Here is a 14141-nt window from a genome sequence, read left to right as displayed (position 1 = left end):
GCAGGAACTAGATTATTAATAAGAGGATGATATCTCGTCCTCAGTGGACTTAGCCATCTACCAAATATATCAGAAATTTGAGATGCAGAAATCTCTGTAAGGGAAACAGGATTATATTCTGAGGGTAAATTAGGTAAAAGCCCATTTGCCTTTGAAACCATCAGTGTTGACCACTGCACCAAAGGAGGGAGCTGTTGAACTCCCAATGAAACAGCAAATATTCTAATGTTACCCTTTAGTTGCCTGCTATAAAAAGCTAAGTTCCAAACTTCCTGTTGTGATAATAGTATTTATTTGTTGATTATTAGAAGTACACCTATGCCTGAAGGAATTTCTCTTCAAATGTTTGAGGTAAGATATTTCAGAGATAGTAAGGCTGGGGGTAAGTGGGTGGGGATGGAACTGGGTGAGCTCAGAGGTAAAGCTACAGTACTCAATGTCAAGAAAAGGTTCAAAGGCATTAGGATGGAAGAAGAAGAAGGAAATTCAACTTGAAAGCAGCAGGGGTTATATTTTGGAATCTCAGTCATGACAAGAGTTGTTTTTTAAGCTTTGAAAAATTTCACAGTTACACTTACTTTCTAAACTTAGTGAATAAATTGATTTTAAATTTGTCTGCATTAACTATAAAGAGCAACGTAAGTGCATTCTGTTGAAGATATGTTCCCAACTTCATCAATTAACACTGAAGAGCCACAAAATTTTCCTCCACAAGAATCACAGCAGGTCATCAACTCACTCCTCCATATTATGAAGTATAAGTCACATGCAGAAATAAACTAAGGAAGGTCTAAGAAATAGGCTCACTCACTTATGGCTTGTAAGTCACATGCCGAGACTGACGAAGGCCCTATATTATTAACACTTTATGTATCTATTATTGTAAAGATACCGTACAGAGGGGTTACAGTTACATGAGCAAGGTAATGAGTCTGTTTCCTATGGAGCATTATTACCCCTCCTTTGTTTTTCCCCTACCATCTATATTGACACTTTCAAATAACTTTTTCTGCCAGACATTTGTTTAGGTTTGTTTTCTATTCCATTTTTTCTTTCTGGACTCCCGATCATTGCAAATTGGTTAGTTAACTGTAGAGAACCTCATTCTTGTATATGACATTTCCTAATGAAATCATTGTCTATTCTATATGTCTAATTAAATTTTTCTAATTGTGAGGACTATGTAAATAACATGAAAAATGTCTATATATTTCCAAGTATGAGGACCTTATTCACTACTAATCTAACAATACTTTATATCTACTTGTATTCATTCATCTATCAATTCAAGCATTTATCTGGCATTAATCTTCTACTCTGTGTCAGGTGCATGTAAGTCTTGGAGATGAACAGCCTGACAAATTCAGGTGTTGGTCATCTTTACTACTGTAGCAGCTACAACCTTTACTTTTGGTCTCCTTAGTCTGCATTCTGGAAGCCTTATTTTGCATGTGGCTACCCCTTCTAATATCTGCTCCTTATCTTAGTTCCTTTGGTTGAAGAGGTGTTCACAATAAATAGAACAACAATAATAACAACAAAACTACATGATTATTGGACCCATGGTTCTTCATGACCTTTTTTAGTTCCTGACACAAATTTTAAATAGTCCTTTTCTTTAAGTCTGCTCAAATACTCTTTGAGAGTGGCTTTTGTTTCTTTTATTAACTCTGATTGATGCTTTGTTCCTTGAAGAGATTAATACTGGTAGGTCACAATAAATCCTGAATAAATAGCAATTGATGTTGATAGTTACAAATGTCCTAGGCCACATTGGAGTCAGATATTTTGAGTGGTAATTTAGCTGATAACAATAACCTTAATGCACTGCCTCTTCTGATGCAAATGTACTCAGGTTTTGTTTATCATTTCTAGATGCAAAAGATATTTACTGTGAAGCATTCATGGGAAGTATTAATGGTTCTAATCACTTTGTAACTAAAAGTTCCCTTCTTTGAGAATGTGTAACAAAGACAACAAAGACATTAGAGTGGTTTACAAAGCTTGGAACAGGAGATCCATGTAAGGCTTATGTGTGTGTTTGGATCCAACGTAGCTCCTAGTCCAGATACAATACTGTCTGTAACAATCCATTGACCATCTCATATCTTTCTATACCATATTTCATTGCATCAGAAAACAATTAAAAATCCACAATGACTTTGCTTTCCCCATTCACAATTTTCTCACGATTTTAGTCTTGCTGAAGCATACATAAAATCTTTCATGCTTTCCATATAAAATTCTAACATGTTTTTTGGAAGGTCTTACTATTCTCCTTGGATTTTCCCTCTCATTTCCCTTTTATTATTTTTTTTTAACAGATGAAGTCTTCCTAACTATAAGCAATATTCAGAGTGACTCTTAAATTTCACATTTTCTGAATGCCTGTGAAGGTATTTCAAGAGATAACAAAGACTATTTTTCATATTATTCTCAATTTCCTTCTTACTACAACCCTATATCCCATTTATTTATTTTTTTAAAAATGTTCCCTTCTATGTCAAGTCACCATATTCTTTGAGCTGTCGACTGTGGCATCTCGAATTCTTTCTTGAGAGGCTGTGGGTAATTCAGAAACCATTAGTGTTCTGTGTATGAGTAGTTTGAATTGCTTCTTCCACTGTGCCTTACCTTGAACTTGCTACACTAAATTCCATTCACCATTGTGGAGCTCGATTACATAACCCCCTTTGGTCTTTCTGAAGTTCTTCCTATTCCTATTCTACACTACATCTGTGTTTAGGATCTGAATAATTATATAGCTTTGATGAATTTTCTGTCCTGTTATTCACCCTATCATTCAGGTTATTAATAAGCATATGGAACACCACTCACCACTTGTGATCCCGAGGCCATGGACTAATTTCTGAGCTGAAAACTAGTAGTTTCTTTCTAATGCTACTAGTATCCAATCAAAAAGGCACTAAATGAAGCAATTAATATTCAATGAAAATGAGTAGTTAAACCTAATATGAAGACATGTGTATATGATATCCTGACAACTGTCTACCTTCCTTTGAATTTTGGCTCATGACTAATCCTGTGCAAAAGTGGAAAGTGAATGTTTCCCCATCTATTTCTTTTTTTCTTTTTCAAAAAAGAATTTGGAAAAATTCTGCATTATGGGAAGCAATTTAATACTAACTGAAATTTCCAAACTGTTAGATTCATCAGATTACACATTTACTAAGAGTTACATGTGGAGTTCACTGTACTGGGTTTCCTAGTGTGAATAAAGAAGTCAAAGGAGGTGAGTTCTTGTTTTTGGTTTTGTTTTTTGTTTTTTTTCAGAAGCGAGATCTTCTGTCTGGTTTCATGGTGGAACAGGAAAAGCATGGACTCTCAAATCCAATTTAGTCTGAATTTTTTTCTGACTTATAAACTGTGCATTTTTTCAAGTTCTCTACTTCTGAACCTCCATTTTTCTCATCTAAAAACAAAGTTCAGTTTCCATTTCTTGGAGTTCATTTTTGGATAAGCATCATTTTATATGACCATGTGCACATAGCTATTGAACTCTTGTGATCCTCTCCTAAGAATACCCTCCTTTGTTCTCACTGTGTGAATGTTTAGGGTGCTGTTTAATTAATCATGTCCAAGGGTGATTATTTGTCTTTTTACTATCCATTGTCCTTTTCTATTATACTGTTCACAGTTTTATTTTCCCTCCTTCAGTTTATTCCCTTTTGTCACTGCTTTTGATTTCTGTACCTTGTTTTTTTATGTAAGTGTAGCTGATTTTGAGAGAGGAAGGGAAATCACAGAAACAGTCGGACAAAGGTGCACCAATTCTGCAGTGATACTCACTAGACACTATGTTGGAAATGAACTATACAAATTGGGGAGGGGGTAGATGGGAGAGGAAAAACTGGGAGAAAATGAGGGAGAGTCTGACACTGTTTAAAAAGAAACGTACTCATTACCTAACTTATGTAACTGTAGCCCCTCTGTACATCACCTTTACAATAAAATTTAAATTAAAAACAACGTAAAGTTAAAAAAATCAGTAACTACAAAAGAAAAAACTACTGTGAAGACCAAATGGAAGAATGTGTACCAAGTCCTTGTATAATACCTGGCATAGTATTAAATGTGGTAACTTCATTGCTTTCCCTTTACTAAGATATGATGTGTAAATTAAACATTAAATTATATATTGTATGATTAATAGCAATTTTGACAATGAGGAGGAACTTCCTTGAACAGAGTCACCGAAGTGAGAAAATAGCATGTAAAATGAAGCAGAAATGTAGACTATTTTTTTTATAAAAGCTGAAATTTCCTTTGGGGGGCATATCTGATCAGATGAGATTAGGTATCTAGGCTTTTAAAGATTTGAGAGGAACTTGAAAGCTTTTCTCAGGAAGTGAGTATCAAATAAGAAATGTATAAATTAAGCAAGTATGATGGTTTAATTTTTGATTTGTTTTAGAAATATTGAGTCCCAGAACTTGATTTCCATGAAGGGGGCACATTTCTTGTCTCTTGTGAGGTTGCTTCCTCCTGTATCACTTTCTGTAGCTTCACAATGGTAGTTATTCCATGATTCATACTTGAGTTTGGGGTGGTGACCATATTTGGTCAATGGAGTAATGGCACACAAAAGGTGAAAAGTTATTTTCAAGTTAGACCCTTGAGCACCTCTCACTGCTGAGAAAAAGCCATGTTTGGGCTAGTTCAGTGTTCCAGCAGGAAAATGAGAGTCAAAGATATCCTATTCAAGGTCCAAGCTATCCCTCAATGGAAACAAGCCATACCACTGACCCCTAGAGAAACTCAAGGGTTCTCAGGCAAGATCAGCAGAGTTGTCCAGTTTCGTGCCGACAGATCAGCTAACTTCAAGCCGAACTAGATATACATTAGTTAAATAATGCTTATTCTTAGATGTCCCTGAGATTTTATAGTGATGTTATACTTCCCAATAAATAACCAGCATCCCAATCACACTTGAATGGAGCATTTCAGTCACAAATAGATGACAACGAGGATCTCTAGGCCACCAATGTCAAGGATCTTTTAAATATTGAGTTTACTTTTCAACCTAGTTGTTACTCATTTATATTATTATGCCATTTTAAAATTGGAAGGACAGGATATTGAAAGAGAAATGGAATGAGAGTTGGAATTTACAAACAATAACCACATGTTCTCTTTGTAGCTATGTCATTTTAATGTTCAAATGGAATAATGGCTTTTGCCTAAGGCCAGATACAGCCACTTCCCTCTCGTGTAGCTGGAATGACAGGTGTGCACCACTAGGCTAAGCTTGTTTGCCCAGATAAGGGGGAGGGGATTTTAATCTTCTGATTATAAGCATGAGTTTCTGTTATTTTTTCTACTTTATTATTTAAAATAAATTTCTTTAATTCTATACTTTATATTACTTGTCATTTTTTAAGACAAGGTTTCCTATCTCAGGTTGACTTCCAACTGCCCATCCTCCTACCTCAGCATCCTGAGTGCCACCATGCTTAGCTACTTGTTAATTTTGTGTTGAATTTCTCTTAATTATTTTCCCAATCCTTTTGTCTTTTCTATCCATTTAGACATAATCTCCTATGTATCTTGTACAGCCCAGAACATGATACATGGTTGATGCTCAATTAATATTAGTAAATTGAATAAGGAATATTAAAATACAATTCTTTATCTCTTAATTTATTTGGGTAGCACTCACAATTTGGAACTCCATGTACATTCCTCTTCACTATTCCAACTTAAAGTTCAGTTTCTTTTTTTTCTTTTCTAAAAAACATTTTAGTTTTTAAATATTTTTATTGTCAAGATGATGTACAGAAGGGTTACATAAGTAAGGTAATAAATACATTTCTTGTCAAACTTATTACCCCTTCCCTCATTTTTCTCCTACTTTCCCTTCCCTCAATTCCTTCCCTTCACATTATATAGATTACTTCCAACATATTGTCTTGTGAATATCACAAGTTTGGTTCCCCCCTTGTCCTTTGTCTCATCACTCTGTTAAAGTTCATTTTCTATAACCTCAAGCTTTTTCAGATCCTAATGAGAAGATCTTTGTGTATGGATAGCCAGGTTCAAGGCTGCCAGACTGAAAATAGAAAAGCTTCTTTAGGTTTCTTAAATAAGATGTTTAGGTCAAGTTTAATGTGATATTAGATTAATAATAAAAAGCCAGTGAGTCGGGGAGAAAAATTGTACTGTAAGAAGATGATCTTCAACTGTTTTACTAAGGTATGTAAGATCATAGTGTTTGTATTAAAGTTTTTCATGCCTATGTATGAACTGGAATAATGTCATTAATTTCTTGGATCAGAATATGAGAAGGTTGTGAGAACACTGTCCAATGGTTTTTCACAATACTTTCCTAAAAGGGAGAGAAAATGCAGTTATTACTACAGCGAAGCCAGAGGGGAAATGGTTCCTTATGGGTTAGTAGCATCCCATATTAATGGCTCAGTTGTGCACACCTGATGCCATTTATTTTCTACCAAATCACCTTGTTGTAATTACTGACCATGGCTGTTATAATCACCTATAGGGTTTCATTTCAAAACAAAAATAGATGTCACTGAATTTTCTTCCTACAATTTTGAAGAGACATGTAAATCTCCACTCAGCCCTGAAACCTTGAATGTGCAGTAAATCCCCTCTTGGCATTTCTCTTCCATGGATTCTTAAAAAGGTCTCAGCAAACTAGTGCTCCAAGGAGATGTCACCTAAAGGAGACCAAGGTAGTGCACAATTGTAGAAAAGTACAAGGTGAGAACAACCACTTGCTGTTTGGCTGCATGTTTATCAGTAACACCCTGAGACACCATTCACAATCTAATCAGCAAACCACCTACATTGTCCCATTGGTCACTCAGGTGAAAATGAAACAGCTGTTTCATTTACTGTCTACTAAACAAACCTCCATGTTGGAACATTGATATCTTTATTATTATGATGTATGTATTTCTATCGCTTATATTTGATTTTCCTTGGAATGTTTGTGTGGGTCTGGAAACATGGTTCTTCAAGTGTATGACATGCATGTGGCACAAATATGATTTTAAGATCACTGTAATGAACTTAATGGATTAGTAGTGTATTTATTTGGGGGAATAGTAGGAAACATTTGTACAGACATCAAATCTTCAATTTCTACTTCAGAACAAGATTAAACAAGAAGTTGAAGTTGATTTAAAACATATTATTAATAGAGAAGATTAACTTAAAGCCTAATAGGTACATGAAAAAGGAATTTTGATGAAAGATTCAGTAACAAGACAAAGAATAATACTTGAATATAGACACATTATAAATGTAGGACACTAGCTAAACCTTAGAAGTGTGTAATATTCTCCAATCATAATCTATCATGCTTTATGATAGAGATCAACTAGATTGATAAAATAGTGACTTTCTTCTAAATTTGGCCACTCGGCAAAAAAAAAAGTTTTTACCTGAATGGAAACCAAAATGAAAATCTTAAATCCTTACAGCAAAAACATGCTAACAGAGAGACTGGGGGCAAGAGTAGTGATCAGAGAGTCAAAAGGAGGGAAATTAGGGCTCTTGTAACAGTACACTTGTGTTCCAGGTGGGTAAGTGAAGAAGATTGGGGTTTTGGATCCTACTCTACTCAGATCCTTCAAGAAAAGAGCTCTGGTTGGTCTGAGGCTGTGCAATCGCCAGCCACAACTGAATGCTTTATTGCCGTCTGGAAGTGTTTATTTTCTGAACATAAATTCAGGGGACAGATTCAAGGCATGTCTAGAAATAAAGCATATCATCATGTGAGCTGAGCTGACAAGGACAATTTACTGTACTGTGCATTTGTTCTGGGCCAATCGGAGGAGAGCCAGCGATTAACATTCTAAAATCCCGCTGTTCAGTTCTGCCTGTCCCTTCACTGAACTTTGGGAATGGCCTGGCTTAACCCCTTGCGGGACTGTAGTGCAGAATAGAGAGCCCCACGAAGGGACACTTGTTCTTTCCCCCAGAAGAAATACACAGTGTAGAGATGTTCTGTTAGCCAAAGGCTGGATAGGGAACCTGTGCCTTTGAGAGCCTTATTTCCTAAAGACTTAAGTTGAGAAAATCTGAAGGGTGGGATTTATTGGTCAACTTTCCATTTGGCTTCAGAGTAAAGACAGATCAAGTGTTGGCTGATTATTTGTTCAGGGTTTGAAAGATCAGTTACTCTGGAGAGACAGGAAAATGGTATATTTAAGAACATGAATTCCCCTGTCCAACAGAGCTGGATCTGAACAGCAGCCTCACTTACAGTTATATGTGGACATTATTAATGCATCTGTGTGTATCTGCCTTACATAAAGCTATCCCATATGGATTAAATCCCAAAGAATTAAATGAAATAATGAGTCAGAAGTGTCTAAGTCAATTGTGCTTTATTACCTCTTGTTATTGTTATTATTATTTTACTTGTTGAGCATGACTAAGAAGCCAAAAGAGAATTTTTTGTTCTTTTCATGGAGGCATGACTATACTTCTGCACACATTTGTAGAGAACCTAATCTCAGCTATAAGTGGCCATGCTTAATCCATTATTAGAGTGTGCTATTTTGAGATTTTTCTTTTCAGTTCTTTTTTTGGTATATATTTTTATTGTAAAAATATTGTACAGGGGTTACAGTTACATGAGTAAGATCATGAGTATATTTCCTATGGAGCATTTTTTGCTCCTCCTTTGTTTTTCCCCTACAAAACACCTGAAAAGAAGAAAATTTAGAAAGCAATATGGAGGCCAATTTAAATTCTTGGCAATTATTGATATAAAGTATATTAGTAAAATGAGCATAGAACTTAGTGTAACTTGGAAAAATATAGTATCTGAGATCATTTGATATACAGCTAGTTTTCCATATGTGAATTTAACTATAGACACAAAAACTACTTAGAAAAAATTGTGTCACAAATTGACTATGAATAGAGTTTTCTTGTTATTAATTTCTGAACATAGAACATACTGATCTACTGACATAGCAAGGGCATTATATCATTTATTTTAGTAAAATAGAGATGACTTAAATTATATGGAGGGATGCACATAGTTTATATGAAAATACTATGTCATTTGTATGAGGGACTTGGGCATTCATAGATTTTGAAAAACTGTCAGGGGTCTGGAACCTGTCTCCCTGAATGAATGACTAGATTCATGATGAAGATTTCAACATGTGTTCTTTTCCATCATAAACGTGACTAAAAAATTAGAGTCACAAAAAGAGGGTGCTTTCTAGCACTTCCTCTTTGGTATTTCTTTTCTACTGGCATCTTCTCTTCTGGTCCCTTGCTGTACAGGGAACAAAGAACAGCAGTCAAATAGGGATAGTTTTTCCTGAGAGACTTCTGACTACAGACTTATGGGGTAGACAAGAAGAGCTTTAGAACTATGAGTTTAATCTTCGTTAACATTAATGTTTAGCCTTTAAAACATGCAAAGAAGAGCCTAATTGAATTTTGTGAACCAAAATCATAACTCTTCATTGTCTATTTTAATGATTCTATCAACAGATATTTTCATAGCAAGTCAGTTTGTGAGCTACGAGTGTCCAGGGACCAGGTTGTTTTCCTTCTTTTCTTCCTTAATTTAATTAAATCCTCCCCCTCTCTCCTCTCACCCCTTCCTCTTTTATTCCTCCTTTTATTTTCCCTTCCTTTTTCTCCTGTCTTCATTATCTAGTTGCGAAGATTAATCTGCATTCTAAAATACATTTATTGTCTTTTATTTACAGTTGTATCCATCCTGATACTTTCAAAACAAAGATTAAGAAAATTCAACTTAGATTCTAATTCTAACTTTGGTGAGCCCCTTGCCAGTGCCATATTTATAACATTTGGGTTAGTGATATGTTTCTCAGCCATCTATATAACTTTATAAAAATCATATTAGAAATATACTAATGGAGGATTAAAAGCTGTCTAAATGGCAAATTCCATTTCTCTTACAGATAACTCCATATAGGACTACTTCTTTTTGAATAATTGATGCTCTTGTTTTTAAGATATTAACAACTTAGTCTTTGCCCTACTCAATCCACACTCATAATGAAAAGCTCAGTGTTCTATGGGCCTTGTATCACTTCCACACTAATTGTGATGAAATGTTCAGTATAATGCACCAATAAATATTTGAAAATTGGGTGGAAAGAATGTGGGGAAAGCACTTTGTGCTTTTAATTGATATGCTGAACAACATTGGTTACAAATGGCACTAATGCATTTGATTTTTTTTTCTCTTCTAGATGTGATTTAAAAATTGTGGTATCTGAAATAACCTAGGCTTGTTGTTCACTCTAGTTAGAATATCTGTTTCTATATCAATTATCCTTGCTTTTTCTCTCTTGCACTAGGAAACAATTTACTAGTAATATATTCAACATAGAGACTGAAGTTCATTCAGAATAGTATGAGGGTTTTCCTAAAATCTTATTCATCATGACTTCTTATGTCTTTTATATTTTAAAATTAAAGTCTCTTTTCACATTTTTCCTGAGCTGAGTGTGTTTTTCTGTCTTGTTCTCAATACTGAGGATGGTCAAGTATCTTTCATGTTAATGTGATGTCAAAGTATGGGCTTATTTTTAAGAGGTATGATTTGGCTACTGTATTTAGTTCTGTAAGTCTTTTCAGGTTAATGAAGATCTTTTGGTGCTAACACTGTTATATCTATCAAAAATTTCCTTGTTGGACTTTCAGTCAGTGTCTCTCTACTTACCTATTAAAGCCTTTTTATGTAGGTTATACTGTTCTACACAGATGCCTTGGGCTCTTCATGATTTCACTGTCTGCTTCTCTGGCCTCATCTACTGCCACTGAATCCTCTCCTAACTTCCTGTCTTTGGTATCTTATGACCATACCAACCCTCTCAAGTGGTTCTGTCTCTCCTTGTTTTAGATTGCCAAAATGTCCATTTCTTTTTTCACTGTTGCCTAGGACATGTTACTTCCCAGTCTCCTTGCACATCAGCCCAGGGTAGAGTGTGGTTTCTTTATTCTCTGAGATCAGGGAGCCCTGAATCCATCTTTTGTTCTGTCTATTGCACTGTGCTTGAATGTCCTACTTGCTTGATGTAACCTCTGGAGAAATTATATCTGAGTTTTGCATCCTCTGTACACAGAGTGCTTGGAAATGGTAGCGTGTATTTTTTGGCTGAGTGAATTTATGAATGAACAAGGTATAATTGAATGACTGGATTCTAAGCTAGTGTCACACCTCCAATATACTACTAGATAAGTAAGTCCATAGAATGCCCCACCCTGGAGATGTTTGCTCCCTTTTTTCATTTTCTTAGAATTGGAGGGGGGAGGGAAATAAGCTAGTGAAAACTTTCTAGAACCTACTAAGAATTGTTAATACTAATGAATATTAAAATAAAAAGAAATTAAAAAAAGAGTTCTTGCATTATTTTTCTTTACAGAGCATGGATTTCTAGAACTAATCAGAATGTTTAATTCTGTATCAAAACTATTAAAACTGGGACTGTTGGCTCAGTATTTGGTAGATGTTCGTTGTTTAAGAACTTGCCTTAGTGACCAAGACAGACTAGGAGTCTTCAAAGTAAGTGTATATGAGGGCCAGAAGAGGCCTGAAATGGTAGCCCTAGATGCTTTTATTTAAGAACATTGACAAAAATGCCCTGTCTGCTCTGGGCTCCTCTAATTTGTAACTCTACCACCTTTCTTCTCTGTAAACATAGGAACACTTCATATTTTTCTCTTGCCTGCTAGGAAATTCTGCACATGGAATTTTGGGAATTTTCTTAATGTTATAGTAATGTAGTACAGCTACCCCAGCTTTCTATCAGAAATGGCAGGCAGCCAAAAACTAGAATCATTGTTTGCAAACTCTAAATATAGAGTCAAGATTTATATGAAGAAAACAGATATGTCTTGTTATAAAACCATGAATAAGCATTGGCACAAACATAATAGTTTATTCTTCCTTGATATTGCTTATTTTAAATAGCTATCTATCTTTTACCAGGATTCTGTAGAAAGATACATTACAGGAGTACCGGAGGGTTGCTCTTTTCTTCTTGTAGCTCAGACTTCATTATTTCTAGGAAGTGATGAGGGAAATAAGAGCCTGAAGGTGATTTGGTCTTTCTAAATTTCAGGTAGCCTGAGGGTTTGTTATTATTATTAATAATGCATTGTATTCATCTCTTGGTCAGTGTTGATGTGGTTTCTTTTTTCATTCTGCATTTGCTGTGATTTTGTACAAAGCATACCTTGATCTCGAGACTTCTTTGGCCTTGGCCTTTACAAGATGTCATATTCAGCAAAGAAAGAGCCCCTCGCCCCCCGCACCCACTCCCATCTGTGCCTCCTCTGACTTCCGTCCACCCTGTCCCTCTTCTCTCATTTCCAGGCCCCTTTAATCATTTCTGCCTTGTCCACAACAAAGGGACAGCAGTGGGATAAAAAGACTTTCGGAAAGAGTTAAAAAGGCGGGATGAATTTCATACAATGTACACCATATGGCTTGACATTTTCCAGATTAGGTAAACATTTCTATTGGGGATAAATAGTCGTGTACATTGATGTAAAGAAATTGCATGAGACAAGGGCATACTCAGCAGATTATCCTGTGGAGTAATGTTTGCTCAGTAAAGAAGAATCTAAAATCTCAAGGGCGAGCTCCAGCGGGGCCATGGTACAGTCCGACTTGTAGAAGAAAGGGTTAAAAAAAGAGGCTGTGGTCAATACAAATATTATATGCTCTTAGTTGTGCACTAGTAATTGTTTTCAAATGTATTCACACACACAGTCTTTTTTTTTGCAAGAAATACCTAGCAATCTATTGCCAAAACTCTCCTAAACATCTGAAGTTTTAAAATTGCTCAGTCCATTTATATGTAGCCAATACTTACCAAAAGGCACTTACAACATGGAGCAAATTGATTCTACGTGAGTTAGTGCCTCTCTCTGTGTGTGTGTGTGTGTGTGTGTGTGTGTGTGTGTGTGTGTGAGTAAGGTATAGATCTCTCTGCTCCTTGGTGAACAGCCCCAGAGCCATAGATTTCATTTGATCTTTGCAAAGGCTAACATCTGTCTGCTGTCATTTTAGTAAGATTGATGGCAGGCAAGAAAGAAGAAAGGGGAGGGGGTAGATGAACAGAGCCAGAGAGAAGGAGCTCTGGGCAGCCCCCATGGTGATGACCAAGGCTGTCAGGGGTCACTGCTACAAACCCTTTGGCCAATGAGGGCTGCAGTGGGAGGCAGCCTAGGCCCCACACTGGCAGTAATTGCACTTGGTTGTTACAGCTGATAGCTAGAACTCCAAGATACAAAAGCAGTATTTAGCACCTTATATATCTTAATAGATTACTCACATTGCAGGCAGCACCAAGCTAAATGTTATGACAGCCATAAGAATATAGTTTACTGTTATCTTAATGTAGCTGGGCAGTACAGGGTAAAGCCATCAAAAATATTATATTTTTTTAAAGTTTCCAAGAGAAACTAACTGATGCAGACACAAAGCTATTTTTATACCAGAGCCCTGAATTTTGGCAAACGTTCTCCCAACCATAGTTTTAAATATACACACACATATTTCACATATGCATATGTATATGCATGGTTATGCACATTTATATGTTCATTTCCTCATTTGCTAAATATCATTTTTCTTTTACTACTTCCTTTAAGTTGTTATGTGAACACCATAGAGGGAAGATTCAATTTAGATATTTTTGAAAGATGATCCCATATTTGAAATTTTTCTAGGAAACAGTAAGCATTATTTTTGAAGGTACAAATGACCCACTTGGAAAATGCAGCATGAATGAATGAATAGATAGATGAGTGAATGAATGAATGAGCAAATGAATGAATGAATGAGTAAATGAATGAATGGCGACATAGTTTTTTATGTGTACACGTCTTTTGTTTCTTTAAAATATTTATGATAAAGGTGATGCACAGAGAGATTACAGTTAAAAGCATGGTTCAACTGTATTATTTGCATATAATTTTTTCAGGTGTACATGACTGGAAGGAACAAGCTTGGCCTGTCCTGTGAAACAAATGAAATTTGAGGGTATTAAATCCCACAGTGCAGGGAAAGTCCATCAGCAACAGAAAGACCTATTGCACAGGCTTGTTTTGGTCATGGTGTGGTCGGATGTTTGAGATGAACTTGTTGA

The sequence above is a fragment of the Dipodomys ordii genome, unplaced genomic scaffold, assembly GCF_000151885.1.
Source record: "Dipodomys ordii isolate 6190 unplaced genomic scaffold, Dord_2.0 Scaffold63, whole genome shotgun sequence".
Lineage (NCBI taxonomy): Eukaryota > Metazoa > Chordata > Mammalia > Rodentia > Heteromyidae > Dipodomys > Dipodomys ordii.
This window is presented reverse-complemented; position numbering follows the sequence as displayed.